Source organism: Phyllobates terribilis, unplaced genomic scaffold (genome assembly GCF_046119375.1).
Source record: "Phyllobates terribilis strain yellow unplaced genomic scaffold, ASM4611937v1 Scaffold_341__1_contigs__length_2033592, whole genome shotgun sequence".
NCBI lineage: Eukaryota > Metazoa > Chordata > Amphibia > Anura > Dendrobatidae > Phyllobates > Phyllobates terribilis.
In genome coordinates, this window is record NW_027363101.1 from 1,008,360 (window position 1) to 1,022,179 (window position 13,820).

Here is a 13,820-nt window from a genome sequence, read left to right on the forward strand (position 1 = left end):
TAATGTAATGCAATGCTATCTATCTAGCTCTCCCTCTATACTTCCTTTTGGTTAAACAGACATATTAGGCAAGCATTTTGGAGCTTTCACCTAAATAACTACAGGTGGTGAGATAAGCTGCACAATATAATTGACCTTTCAGTATATTGTTGCACACACACCATCTATTTAGCAAATGCCCTTGTTATCAACAGCAGCCTTTTAAACTCACCTGAGCTAACAGGTATGTGAGCTGGTTACTCTGCTGCGCTTAAAATTTCTTTTTTGGTTTGCTACAATGCCTTTTCTGAAACGTTGTCTCCCTCTGCTGGAACACTGACTTCTTTCATTTAATGCCTGCAGACTATAAAAGAGAAACCAACCCAAAAAGTTTGGTTGATTAGTCTGTGGCATTCTTTTAAACTGTTGCTTATGGCGGTCTCTGTGAGCTTCTCAGTGACATTCAGCCATCCAGGTATCCCGCCTGCAGTAGACGGAATGTGGCAATGGAACGCTGGCTGCGCGTGTCATAATAGGCTCTGAGCCTTTATATACCTGCGCACAGCAGCAGCCACCTTCAGTCTGCTGCTGGACAGCCAGCAGCAGCAGCAGCAGGAGAGGTAATTAATCAGCAACCCTCCTGCTATGGGTAGACAGCTGCTCGTTCCACCCCCCCCCCGCCTTAATTGGTTCTCCTCCCTTCCAACGGTGTTGAGGCGGGTGGGAACAGCCGGGGGTTGAGGGTACTGTGCTAAAAGAGGTGGAGTTATGCAGATCTAAAACGCGTGGATTGCAGCAGCAGCAGCAAGCCGAAAAGTGCAGGCATGTGAGGGATCTAGAGGTTGACAGCATGTCTTCTTAACGGGAGTCCAGGTGGCCATCTCCACAAATGGACTTTTCAGAATCCTTGGGTGGCACCGTAGTCGGAAACCAATTCTGGTTATCGCTTCTCGGCCTTTTGGCTAAGATCAAGTGTAGTATCTGTTCTTATCAGTTTAATATCTGATACGTCCCCTATCTGGGGACCATATATTAAATGGATTTTTAGAACAGGGAGATGGAAAAAGAGCTTGCTCTGTCCACTCCACGCATTGACCTGGTATTGCAGTATCTCCAGGACCGGTGCACCCCTTCTTTAATGCAGTTTCTAAAATTAGAAAGAATTGAATTCAATGCTTTTTGTTCATTTTGCTTGTTTGTCGGATTTTGGGATGGACTCTTTGGCTTTGCTTTTCTTCTCCTCATTGGATTTTTCATGTTAAAAGTTGCAGAAGCCAGATGACAAGCTCATTTTGGTTCAACTTCAGCAACTGTGCATTGCATTGCCATGTAATGTAATGTAATGCAATGCTATCTATCTAGCTCTCCCTCTATACTTCCTTTTGGATAAACAGACATATTAGGCAAGCATTTTGGAGCTTTCACCTAAATAACTACAGGTGGTGAGATAAGCTGCACAATATAATTGACCTTTCAGTATATTGTTGCACACACACCATCTATTTAGCAAATGCCCTTGTTATCAACAGCAGCCTTTTAAACTCACCTGAGCTAACAGGTATGTGAGCTGGTTACTCTGCTGCGCTTAAAATTTCTTTTTTGGTTTGCTACAATGCCTTTTCTGAAACGTTGTCTCCCTCTGCTGGAACACTGACTTCTTTCATTTAATGCCTGCAGACTATAAAAGAGAAACCAACCCAAAAAGTTTGGTTGATTAGTCTGTGGCATTCTTTTAAACTGTTGCTTATGGCGGTCTCTGTGAGCTTCTCAGTGACATTCAGCCATCCAGGTATCCCGCCTGCAGTAGACGGAATGTGGCAATGGAACGCTGGCTGCGCGTGTCATAATAGGCTCTGAGCCTTTATATACCTGTGCACAGCAGCAGCCACCTTCAGTCTGCTGCTGGACAGCCAGCAGCAGCAGCAGCAGGAGAGGTAATTAATCAGCAACCCTCCTGCTAAGGGTAGACAGCTGCTCGTTCCACCCCCCCCCCGCCTTAATTGGTTCTCCTCCCTTCCAACGGTGTTGAGGCGGGTGGGAACAGCCGGGGGTTGAGGGTACTGTGCTAAAAGAGGTGGAGTTATGCAGATCTAAAACGCGTGGATTGCAGCAGCAGCAAGCCGAAAAGTGCAGGCATGTGAGGGATCTAGAGGTTGACAGCATGTCTTCTTAACGGGAGTCCAGGTGGCCATCTCCACAAATGGACTTTTCAGAATCCTTGGGTGGCACCGTAGTCGGAAACCAATTCTGGTTATCGCTTCTCGGCCTTTTGGCTAAGATCAAGTGTAGTATCTGTTCTTATCAGTTTAATATCTGATACGTCCCCTATCTGGGGACCATATATTAAATGGATTTTTAGAACAGGGAGATGGAAAAAGAGCTTGCTCTGTCCACTCCACGCATTGACCTGGTATTGCAGTATCTCCAGGACCGGTGCACCCCTTCTTTAATGCAGTTTCTAAAATCAGAAAGAATTGAATTCAATGCTTTTTGTTCATTTTGCTTGTTTGTCGGATTTTGGGATGGACTCTTTGGCTTTGCTTTTTTTCTCCTCATTGGATTTTTCATGTTAAAAGTTGCAGAAGCCAGATGACAAGCTCATTTTGGTTCAACTTCAGCAACTGTGCATTGCATTGCCATGTAATGTAATGTAATGCAATGCAATCTATCTAGCTCTCCCTCTATACTTCCTTTTGGATAAACAGACATATTAGGCAAGCATTTTGGAGCTTTCACCTAAATAACTACAGGTGGTGAGATAAGCTGCACAATATAATTGACCTTTCAGTATATTGTTGCACACACACCATCTATTTAGCAAATGCCCTTGTTATCAACAGCAGCCTTTTAAACTCACCTGAGCTAACAGGTATGTGAGCTGGTTACTCTGCTGCGCTTAAAATTTCTTTTTTGGTTTGCTACAATGCCTTTTCTGAAACGTTGTCTCCCTCTGCTGGAACACTGACTTCTTTCATTTAATGCCTGCAGACTATAAAAGAGAAACCAACCCAAAAAGTTTGGTTGATTAGTCTGTGGCATTCTTTTAAACTGTTGCTTATGGCGGTCTCTGTGAGCTTCTCAGTGACATTCAGCCATCCAGGTATCCCACCTGCAGTAGACGGAATGTGGCAATGGAACGCTGGCTGCGCGTGTCATAATAGGCTCTGAGCCTTTATATACCTGCGCACAGCAGCAGCCACCTTCAGTCTGCTGCTGGACAGCCAGCAGCAGCAGCAGCAGGAGAGGTAATTAATCAGCAACCCTCCTGCTAAGGGTAGACAGCTGCTCGTTCCACCCCCCCCCCCGCCGCCTTAATTGGTTCTCCTCCCTTCCAACGGTGTTGAGGCGGGTGGGAACAGCCGGGGGTTGAGGGTACTGTGCTAAAAGAGGTGGAGTTATGCAGATCTAAAACGCGTGGATTGCAGCAGCAGCAAGCCGAAAAGTGCAGGCATGTGAGGGATCTAGAGGTTGACAGCATGTCTTCTTAACGGGAGTCCAGGTGGCCATCTCCACAAATGGACTTTTCAGAATCCTTGGGTGGCACCGTAGTCGGAAACCAATTCTGGTTATCGCTTCTCGGCCTTTTGGCTAAGATCAAGTGTAGTATCTGTTCTTATCAGTTTAATATCTGATACGTCCCCTATCTGGGGACCATATATTAAATGGATTTTTAGAACAGGGAGATGGAAAAAGAGCTTGCTCTGTCCACTCCACGCATTGACCTGGTATTGCAGTATCTCCAGGACCGGTGCACCCCTTCTTTAATGCAGTTTCTAAAATCAGAAAGAATTGAATTCAATGCTTTTTGTTCATTTTGCTTGTTTGTCGGATTTTGGGATGGACTCTTTGGCTTTGCTTTTCTTCTCCTCATTGGATTTTTCATGTTAAAAGTTGCAGAAGCCAGATGACAAGCTCATTTTGGTTCAACTTCAGCAACTGTGCATTGCATTGCCATGTAATGTAATGTAATGCAATGCTATCTATCTAGCTCTCCCTCTATACTTCCTTTTGGATAAACAGACATATTAGGCAAGCATTTTGGAGCTTTCACCTAAATAACTACAGGTGGTGAGATAAGCTGCACAATATAATTGACCTTTCAGTATATTGTTGCACACACACCATCTATTTAGCAAATGCCCTTGTTATCAACAGCAGCCTTTTAAACTCACCTGAGCTAACAGGTATGTGAGCTGGTTACTCTGCTGCGCTTAAAATTTCTTTTTTGGTTTGCTACAATGCCTTTTCTGAAACGTTGTCTCCCTCTGCTGGAACACTGACTTCTTTCATTTAATGCCTGCAGACTATAAAAGAGAAACCAACCCAAAAAGTTTGGTTGATTAGTCTGTGGCATTCTTTTAAACTGTTGCTTATGGCGGTCTCTGTGAGATTCTCAGTGACATTCAGCCATCCAGGTATCCCGCCTGCAGTAGACGGAATGTGGCAATGGAACGCTGGCTGCGCGTGTCATAATAGGCTCTGAGCCTTTATATACCTGCGCACAGCAGCAGCCACCTTCAGTCTGCTGCTGGACAGCCAGCAGCAGCAGCAGCAGGAGAGGTAATTAATCTGCAACCCTCCTGCTAAGGGTAGACAGCTGCTCGTTCCACCCCCCCCCCCCCCGCCTTAATTAGTTCTCCTCCCTTCCAACGGTGTTGAGGCGGGTGGGAACAGCCGGGGGTTGAGGGTACTGTGCTAAAAGAGGTGGAGTTATGCAGATCTAAAACGCGTGGATTGCAGCAGCAGCAAGCCGAAAAGTGCAGGCATGTGAGGGATCTAGAGGTTGACAGCATGTCTTCTTAACGGGAGTCCAGGTGGCCATCTCCACAAATGGACTTTTCAGAATCCTTGGGTGGCACCGTAGTCGGAAACCAATTCTGGTTATCGCTTCTCGGCCTTTTGGCTAAGATCAAGTGTAGTATCTGTTCTTATCAGTTTAATATCTGATACGTCCCCTATCTGGGGACCATATATTAAATGGATTTTTAGAACAGGGAGATGGAAAAAGAGCTTGCTCTGTCCACTCCACGCATTGACCTGGTATTGCAGTATCTCCAGGACCGGTGCACCCCTTCTTTAATGCAGTTTCTAAAATCAGAAAGAATTGAATTCAATGCTTTTTGTTCATTTTGCTTGTTTGTCGGATTTTGGGATGGACTCTTTGGCTTTGCTTTTTTTCTCCTCATTGGATTTTTCATGTTAAAAGTTGCAGAAGCCAGATGACAAGCTCATTTTGGTTCAACTTCAGCAACTGTGCATTGCATTGCCATGTAATGTAATGTAATGCAATGCAATCTATCTAGCTCTCCCTCTATACTTCCTTTTGGATAAACAGACATATTAGGCAAGCATTTTGGAGCTTTCACCTAAATAACTACAGGTGGTGAGATAAGCTGCACAATATAATTGACCTTTCAGTATATTGTTGCACACACACCATCTATTTAGCAAATGCCCTTGTTATCAACAGCAGCCTTTTAAACTCACCTGAGCTAACAGGTATGTGAGCTGGTTACTCTGCTGCGCTTAAAATTTCTTTTTTGGTTTGCTACAATGCCTTTTCTGAAACGTTGTCTCCCTCTGCTGGAACACTGACTTCTTTCATTTAATGCCTGCAGACTATAAAAGAGAAACCAACCCAAAAAGTTTGGTTGATTAGTCTGTGGCATTCTTTTAAACTGTTGCTTATGGCGGTCTCTGTGAGCTTCTCAGTGACATTCAGCCATCCAGGTATCCCACCTGCAGTAGACGGAATGTGGCAATGGAACGCTGGCTGCGCGTGTCATAATAGGCTCTGAGCCTTTATATACCTGCGCACAGCAGCAGCCACCTTCAGTCTGCTGCTGGACAGCCAGCAGCAGCAGCAGCAGGAGAGGTAATTAATCAGCAACCCTCCTGCTAAGGGTAGACAGCTGCTCGTTCCACCCCCCCCCCCCGCCTTAATTGGTTCTCCTCCCTTCCAACGGTGTTGAGGCGGGTGGGAACAGCCGGGGGTTGAGGGTACTGTGCTAAAAGAGGTGGAGTTATGCAGATCTAAAACGCGTGGATTGCAGCAGCAGCAAGCCGAAAAGTGCAGGCATGTGAGGGATCTAGAGGTTGACAGCATGTCTTCTTAACGGGAGTCCAGGTGGCCATCTCCACAAATGGACTTTTCAGAATCCTTGGGTGGCACCGTAGTCGGAAACCAATTCTGGTTATCGCTTCTCGGCCTTTTGGCTAAGATCAAGTGTAGTATCTGTTCTTATCAGTTTAATATCTGATACGTCCCCTATCTGGGGACCATATATTAAATGGATTTTTAGAACAGGGAGATGGAAAAAGAGCTTGCTCTGTCCACTCCACGCATTGACCTGGTATTGCAGTATCTCCAGGACCGGTGCACCCCTTCTTTAATGCAGTTTCTAAAATCAGAAAGAATTGAATTCAATGCTTTTTGTTCATTTTGCTTGTTTGTCGGATTTTGGGATGGACTCTTTGGCTTTGCTTTTCTTCTCCTCATTGGATTTTTCATGTTAAAAGTTGCAGAAGCCAGATGACAAGCTCATTTTGGTTCAACTTCAGCAACTGTGCATTGCATTGCCATGTAATGTAATGTAATGCAATGCTATCTATCTAGCTCTCCCTCTATACTTCCTTTTGGATAAACAGATATATTAGGCAAGCATTTTGGAGCTTTCACCTAAATAACTACAGGTGGTGAGATAAGCTGCACAATATAATTGACCTTTCAGTATATTGTTGCACACACACCATCTATTTAGCAAATGCCCTTGTTATCAACAGCAGCCTTTTAAACTCACCTGAGCTAACAGGTATGTGAGCTGGTTACTCTGCTGCGCTTAAAATTTCTTTTTTGGTTTGCTACAATGCCTTTTCTGAAACGTTGTCTCCCTCTGCTGGAACACTGACTTCTTTCATTTAATGCCTGCAGACTATAAAAGAGAAACCAACCCAAAAAGTTTGGTTGATTAGTCTGTGGCATTCTTTTAAACTGTTGCTTATGGCGGTCTCTGTGAGCTTCTCAGTGACATTCAGCCATCCAGGTATCCCGCCTGCAGTAGACGGAATGTGGCAATGGAACGCTGGCTGCGCGTGTCATAATAGGCTCTGAGCCTTTATATACCTGCGCACAGCAGCAGCCACCTTCAGTCTGCTGCTGGACAGCCAGCAGCAGCAGCAGCAGGAGAGGTAATTAATCAGCAACCCTCCTGCTAAGGGTAGACAGCTGCTCGTTCCACCCCCCCCCCCGCCTTAATTGGTTCTCCTCCCTTCCAACGGTGTTGAGGCGGGTGGGAACAGCCGGGGGTTGAGGGCACTGTGCTAAAAGAGGTGGAGTTATGCAGATCTAAAACGCGTGGATTGCAGCAGCAGCAAGCCGAAAAGTGCAGGCATGTGAGGGATCTAGAGGTTGACAGCATGTCTTCTTAACGGGAGTCCAGGTGGCCATCTCCACAAATGGACTTTTCAGAATCCTTGGGTGGCACCGTAGTCGGAAACCAATTCTGGTTATCGCTTCTCGGCCTTTTGGCTAAGATCAAGTGTAGTATCTGTTCTTATCAGTTTAATATCTGATACGTCCCCTATCTGGGGACCATATATTAAATGGATTTTTAGAACAGGGAGATGGAAAAAGAGCTTGCTCTGTCCACTCCACGCATTGACCTGGTATTGCAGTATCTCCAGGACCGGTGCACCCCTTCTTTAATGCAGTTTCTAAAATCAGAAAGAATTGAATTCAATGCTTTTTGTTCATTTTGCTTGTTAGTCGGATTTTGGGATGGACTCTTTGGCTTTGCTTTTCTTCTCCTCATTGGATTTTTCATGTTAAAAGTTGCAGAAGCCAGATGACAAGCTCATTTTGGTTCAACTTCAGCAACTGTGCATTGCATTGCCATGTAATGTAATGTAATGCAATGCTATCTATCTAGCTCTCCCTCTATACTTCCTTTTGGATAAACAGACATATTAGGCAAGCATTTTGGAGCTTTCACCTAAATAACTACAGGTGGTGAGATAAGCTGCACAATATAATTGACCTTTCAGTATATTGTTGCACACACACCATCTATTTAGCAAATGCCCTTGTTATCAACAGCAGCCTTTTAAACTCACCTGAGCTAACAGGTATGTGAGCTGGTTACTCTGCTGCGCTTAAAATTTCTTTTTTGGTTTGCTACAATGCCTTTTCTGAAACGTTGTCTCCCTCTGCTGGAACACTGACTTCTTTCATTTAATGCCTGCAGACTATAAAAGAGAAACCAACCCAAAAAGTTTGGTTGATTAGTCTGTGGCATTCTTTTAAACTGTTGCTTATGGCGGTCTCTTTGAGCTTCTCAGTGACATTCAGCCATCCAGGTATCCCGCCTGCAGTAGACGGAATGTGGCAATGGAACGCTGGCTGCGCGTGTCATAATAGGCTCTGAGCCTTTATATACCTGCGCACAGCAGCAGCCACCTTCAGTCTGCTGCTGGACAGCCAGCAGCAGCAGCAGCAGGAGAGGTAATTAATCAGCAACCCTCCTGCTAAGGGTAGACAGCTGCTCGTTCCACCCCCCCCCCCGCCTTAATTGGTTCTCCTCCCTTCCAACGGTGTTGAGGCGGGTGGGAACAGCCGGGGGTTGAGGGTACTGTGCTAAAAGAGGTGGGGTTATGCAGATCTAAAACGCGTGGATTGCAGCAGCAGCAAGCCGAAAAGTGCAGGCATGTGAGGGATCTAGAGGTTGACAGCATGTCTTCTTAACGGGAGTCCAGGTGGCCATCTCCACAAATGGACTTTTCAGAATCCTTGGGTGGCACCGTAGTCGGAAACCAATTCTGGTTATCGCTTCTCGGCCTTTTGGCTAAGATCAAGTGTAGTATCTTTCGAAAAGGCGGTTTTGGATGTTGGCCGCCCTAGTAGATTGATACATTATGCACACTGGGGTTTAGGCGCTTGTTAGTACGCCAGGTGGCTAATATAGTCATCTGGTGGAAAGCATGGCCCCCCAGGATCGACGCCATTGGGCCGGGGAAGATCGAAAGCCCGAAGTGTGAAGTGCCCCAGGAGTGGTGACCCTGGGGTGCCTTAACTCACTGGGATTGGGAACCCCACTTGAGTTTATGGCACATTTGCACAAGCACTTCAAATTTTCTTTCTTCGCACACACCCTTATTCCGGGCCTTCTGGCCTTAGGATGGGGAATTTTTCAATTCCCGGTTGAAGGTCCGGGCAGTATTATACTGTGAAACCTTCACTATTTATTTAATTTCTTTGTCACTGTGTGTCCACTTATTCACGTGTGTCACGTCCTACTAGGATTTTGTCGGGATGCGGTTCCCTTACGGGTTCCTCTCTTGGCAGGTCTAGGGGGGGAGTGTGTGGCCATCAGGTTCCGCTCCCCCCTGAACCCCCCTGGCTCTCCTCTTTCGGGAGGAGAGCATTGTTGGCTCCCCTCTTCCGGGAGGGGAGCACAGTCTTTGGCTCCCAGTGCCTTGCTCGGGTGAGAACTCGGGCAGGTGCTGGGGGTATGATTGGGTCACCTCTGGCTTCGGCTGGAGGTGGCTTTTTGTCCCTGTTCCTCGCTGTGGCCTTTTGGCTCGGAGGGACGGGGAATGGTTTGGGGGACCCTTCTCCTTTTGGAGAGGGTTTCAAGAAGACCAGCATCCTAGTGCACTTTTTTTGTGGCACTTGTCACTTTTTTAAGCGCACTCGGGTTTTGTACACGAATTCGGGCTTTAAAAAAAAAAAAAAAAAAAAAAAAATCTGTTCTTATCAGTTTAATATCTGATACGTCCCCTATCTGGGGACCATATATTAAATGGATTTTTAGAACAGGGAGATGGAAAAAGAGCTTGCTCTGTCCACTCCACGCATTGACCTGGTATTGCAGTATCTCCAGGACCGGTGCACCCCTTCTTTAATGCAGTTTCTAAAATCAGAAAGAATTGAATTCAATGCTTTTTGTTCATTTTGCTTGTTTGTCGGATTTTGGGATGGACTCTTTGGCTTTGCTTTTCTTCTCCTCATTGGATTTTTCATGTTAAAAGTTGCAGAAGCCAGATGACAAGCTCATTTTGGTTCAACTTCAGCAACTGTGCATTGCATTGCCATGTAATGTAATGTAATGCAATGCTATCTATCTAGCTCTCCCTCTATACTTCCTTTTGGATAAACAGACATATTAGGCAAGCATTTTGGAGCTTTCACCTAAATAACTACAGGTGGTGAGATAAGCTGCACAATATAATTGACCTTTCAGTATATTGTTGCACACACACCATCTATTTAGCAAATGCCCTTGTTATCAACAGCAGCCTTTTAAACTCACCTGAGCTAACAGGTATGTGAGCTGGTTACTCTGCTGCGCTTAAAATTTCTTTTTTGGTTTGCTACAATGCCTTTTCTGAAACGTTGTCTCCCTCTGCTGGAACACTGACTTCTTTCATTTAATGCCTGCAGACTATAAAAGAGAAACCAACCCAAAAAGTTTGGTTGATTAGTCTGTGGCATTCTTTTAAACTGTTGCTTATGGCGGTCTCTGTGAGCTTCTCAGTGACATTCAGCCATCCAGGTATCCCGCCTGCAGTAGACGGAATGTGGCAATGGAACGCTGGCTGCGCGTGTCATAATAGGCTCTGAGCCTTTATATACCTGCGCACAGCAGCAGCCACCTTCAGTCTGCTGCTGGACAGCCAGCAGCAGCAGCAGCAGCAGGAGAGGTAATTAATCAGCAACCCTCCTGCTAAGGGTAGACAGCTGCTCGTTCCACCCCCCCCCCGCCTTAATTGGTTCTCCTCCCTTCCAACGGTGTTGAGGCGGGTGGGAACAGCCAGGGGTTGAGGGTACTGTGCTAAAAGAGGTGGAGTTATGCAGATCTAAAACGCGTGGATTGCAGCAGCAGCAAGCCGAAAAGTGCAGGCATGTGAGGGATCTAGAGGTTGACAGCATGTCTTCTTAACGGGAGTCCAGGTGGCCATCTCCACAAATGGACTTTTCAGAATCCTTGGGTGGCACCGTAGTCGGAAACCAATTCTGGTTATCGCTTCTCGGCCTTTTGGCTAAGATCAAGTGTAGTATCTGTTCTTATCAGTTTAATATCTGATACGTCCCCTATCTGGGGACCATATATTAAATGGATTTTTAGAACAGGGAGATGGAAAAAGAGCTTGCTCTGTCCACTCCACGCATTGACCTGGTATTGCAGTATCTCCAGGACCGGTGCACCCCTTCTTTAATGCAGTTTCTAAAATCAGAAAGAATTGAATTCAATGCTTTTTGTTCATTTTGCTTGTTTGTCGGATTTTGGGATGGACTCTTTGGCTTTGCTTTTCTTCTCCTCATTGGATTTTTCATGTTAAAAGTTGCAGAAGCCAGATGACAAGCTCATTTTGGTTCAACTTCAGCAACTGTGCATTGCATTGCCATGTAATGTAATGTAATGCAATGCTATCTATCTAGCTCTCCCTCTATACTTCCTTTTGGATAAACAGACATATTAGGCAAGCATTTTGGAGCTTTCACCTAAATAACTACAGGTGGTGAGATAAGCTGCACAATATAATTGACCTTTCAGTATATTGTTGCACACACACCATCTATTTAGCAAATGCCCTTGTTATCAACAGCAGCCTTTTAAACTCACCTGAGCTAACAGGTATGTGAGCTGGTTACTCTGCTGCGCTTAAAATTTCTTTTTTGGTTTGCTACAATGCCTTTTCTGAAACGTTGTCTCCCTCTGCTGGAACACTGACTTCTTTCATTTAATGCCTGCAGACTATAAAAGAGAAACCAACCCAAAAAGTTTGGTTGATTAGTCTGTGGCATTCTTTTAAACTGTTGCTTATGGCGGTCTCTGTGAGCTTCTCAGTGACATTCAGCCATCCAGGTATCCCGCCTGCAGTAGACGGAATGTGGCAATGGAACGCTGGCTGCGCGTGTCATAATAGGCTCTGAGCCTTTATATACCTGCGCAGAGCAGCAGCCACCTTCAGTCTGCTGCTGGACAGCCAGCAGCAGCAGCAGCAGGAGAAGTAATTAATCAGCAACCCTCCTGCTAAGGGTAGACAGCTGCTCGTTCCACCCCCCCCCCCGCCTTAATTGGTTCTCCTCCCTTCCAACGGTGTTGAGGCGGGTGGGAACAGCCGGGGGTTGAGGGTACTGTGCTAAAAGAGGTGGAGTTATGCAGATCTAAAACGCGTGGATTGCAGCAGCAGCAAGCCGAAAAGTGCAGGCATGTGAGGGATCTAGAGGTTGACAGCATGTCTTCTTAACGGGAGTCCAGGTGGCCATCTCCACAAATGGACTTTTCAGAATCCTTGGGTGGCACCGTAGTCGGAAACCAATTCTGGTTATCGCTTCTCGGCCTTTTGGCTAAGATCAAGTGTAGTATCTGTTCTTATCAGTTTAATATCTGATACGTCCCCTATCTGGGGAGCATATATTAAATGGATTTTTAGAACAGGGAGATGGAAAAAGAGCTTGCTCTGTCCACTCCACGCATTGACCTGGTATTGCAGTATCTCCAGGACCGGTGCACCCCTTCTTTAATGCAGTTTCTAAAATCAGAAAGAATTGAATTCAATGCTTTTTGTTCATTTTGCTTGTTTGTCGGATTTTGGGATGGACTCTTTGGCTTTGCTTTTCTTCTCCTCATTGGATTTTTCATGTTAAAAGTTGCAGAAGCCAGATGACAAGCTCATTTTGGTTCAACTTCAGCAACTGTGCATTGCATTGCCATGTAATGTAATGTAATGCAATGCTATCTATCTAGCTCTCCCTCTATACTTCCTTTTGGATAAACAGACATATTAGGCAAGCATTTTGGAGCTTTCACCTAAATAACTACAGGTGGTGAGATAAGCTGCACAATATAATTGACCTTTCAGTATATTGTTGCACACACACCATCTATTTAGCAAATGCCCTTGTTATCAACAGCAGCCTTTTAAACTCACCTGAGCTAACAGGTATGTGAGCTGGTTACTCTGCTGCGCTTAAAATTTCTTTTTTGGTTTGCTACAATGCCTTTTCTGAAACGTTGTCTCCCTCTGCTGGAACACTGACTTCTTTCATTTAATGCCTGCAGACTATAAAAGAGAAACCAACCCAAAAAGTTTGGTTGATTAGTCTGTGGCATTCTTTTAAACTGTTGCTTATGGCGGTCTCTGTGAGCTTCTCAGTGACATTCAGCCATCCAGGTATCCCGCCTGCAGTAGACGGAATGTGGCAATGGAACGCTGGCTGCGCGTGTCATAATAGGCTCTGAGCCTTTATATACCTGCGCACAGCAGCAGCCACCTTCAGTCTGCTGCTGGACAGCCAGCAGCAGCAGCAGCAGGAGAGGTAATTAATCAGCAACCCTCCTGCTAAGGGTAGACAGCTGCTCGTTCCACCCCCCCCCCCCCCCCCGCCTTAATTGGTTCTCCTCCCTTCCAACGGTGTTGAGGCGGGTGGGAACAGCCGGGGGTTGAGGGTACTGTGCTAAAAGAGGTGGAGTTATGCAGATCTAAAACGCGTGGATTGCAGCAGCAGCAAGCCGAAAAGTGCAGGCATGTGAGGGATCTAGAGGTTGACAGCATGTCTTCTTAACGGGAGTCCAGGTGGCCATCTCCACAAATGGACTTTTCAGAATCCTTGGGTGGCACCGTAGTCGGAAACCAATTCTGGTTATCGCTTCTCGGCCTTTTGGCTAAGATCAAGTGTAGTATCTGTTCTTATCAGTTTAATATCTGATACGTCCCCTATCTGGGGACCATATATTAAATGGATTTTTAGAACAGGGAGATGGAAAAAGAGCTTGCTCTGTCCACTCCACGCATTGACCTGGTATTGCAGTATCTCCAGGACCGGTGCACCCCTTCTT

At 45.7% G+C, this 13,820-nt stretch overlaps 9 non-coding genes and 2 pseudogenes across 9 annotated transcripts; all 11 read left to right on the forward strand.

Annotated features, from left to right (window-relative positions):
* The first annotated feature begins 921 nt into the window (after positions 1-921).
* LOC141221910 (U2 spliceosomal RNA) lies at positions 922-1,112 on the forward strand. Its single transcript, XR_012289826.1, has one exon. It is a non-coding gene; the product is annotated as a U2 spliceosomal RNA (small nuclear RNA).
* Positions 1,113-2,232: 1,120 nt separating this feature from the next.
* Positions 2,233-2,423, forward strand: LOC141221911 (U2 spliceosomal RNA). Its single transcript, XR_012289827.1, has one exon. It is a non-coding gene; the product is annotated as a U2 spliceosomal RNA (small nuclear RNA).
* A 1,124-nt stretch (positions 2,424-3,547) lies between these two features.
* LOC141221912 (U2 spliceosomal RNA) lies at positions 3,548-3,738 on the forward strand. The gene has a single exon (XR_012289828.1). It is a non-coding gene; the product is annotated as a U2 spliceosomal RNA (small nuclear RNA).
* A 1,124-nt stretch (positions 3,739-4,862) lies between these two features.
* On the forward strand, positions 4,863-5,053 carry LOC141221913 (U2 spliceosomal RNA). The gene has a single exon (XR_012289829.1). It is a non-coding gene; the product is annotated as a U2 spliceosomal RNA (small nuclear RNA).
* A 1,122-nt stretch (positions 5,054-6,175) lies between these two features.
* On the forward strand, positions 6,176-6,366 carry LOC141221914 (U2 spliceosomal RNA). Its single transcript, XR_012289830.1, has one exon. It is a non-coding gene; the product is annotated as a U2 spliceosomal RNA (small nuclear RNA).
* A 1,121-nt stretch (positions 6,367-7,487) lies between these two features.
* LOC141221915 (U2 spliceosomal RNA) lies at positions 7,488-7,678 on the forward strand. Its single transcript, XR_012289831.1, has one exon. It is a non-coding gene; the product is annotated as a U2 spliceosomal RNA (small nuclear RNA).
* Positions 7,679-8,799: 1,121 nt separating this feature from the next.
* Positions 8,800-8,891, forward strand: LOC141222098 (U2 spliceosomal RNA; annotated as a pseudogene).
* Positions 8,892-9,666: 775 nt separating this feature from the next.
* Positions 9,667-9,873, forward strand: LOC141222068 (U2 spliceosomal RNA; annotated as a pseudogene).
* Positions 9,874-10,996: 1,123 nt separating this feature from the next.
* Positions 10,997-11,187, forward strand: LOC141221916 (U2 spliceosomal RNA). The gene has a single exon (XR_012289832.1). It is a non-coding gene; the product is annotated as a U2 spliceosomal RNA (small nuclear RNA).
* A 1,121-nt stretch (positions 11,188-12,308) lies between these two features.
* Positions 12,309-12,499, forward strand: LOC141222011 (U2 spliceosomal RNA). Its single transcript, XR_012289921.1, has one exon. It is a non-coding gene; the product is annotated as a U2 spliceosomal RNA (small nuclear RNA).
* Positions 12,500-13,626: 1,127 nt separating this feature from the next.
* On the forward strand, positions 13,627-13,817 carry LOC141221917 (U2 spliceosomal RNA). The gene has a single exon (XR_012289833.1). It is a non-coding gene; the product is annotated as a U2 spliceosomal RNA (small nuclear RNA).
* The last annotated feature ends 3 nt before the right edge of the window (positions 13,818-13,820 follow it).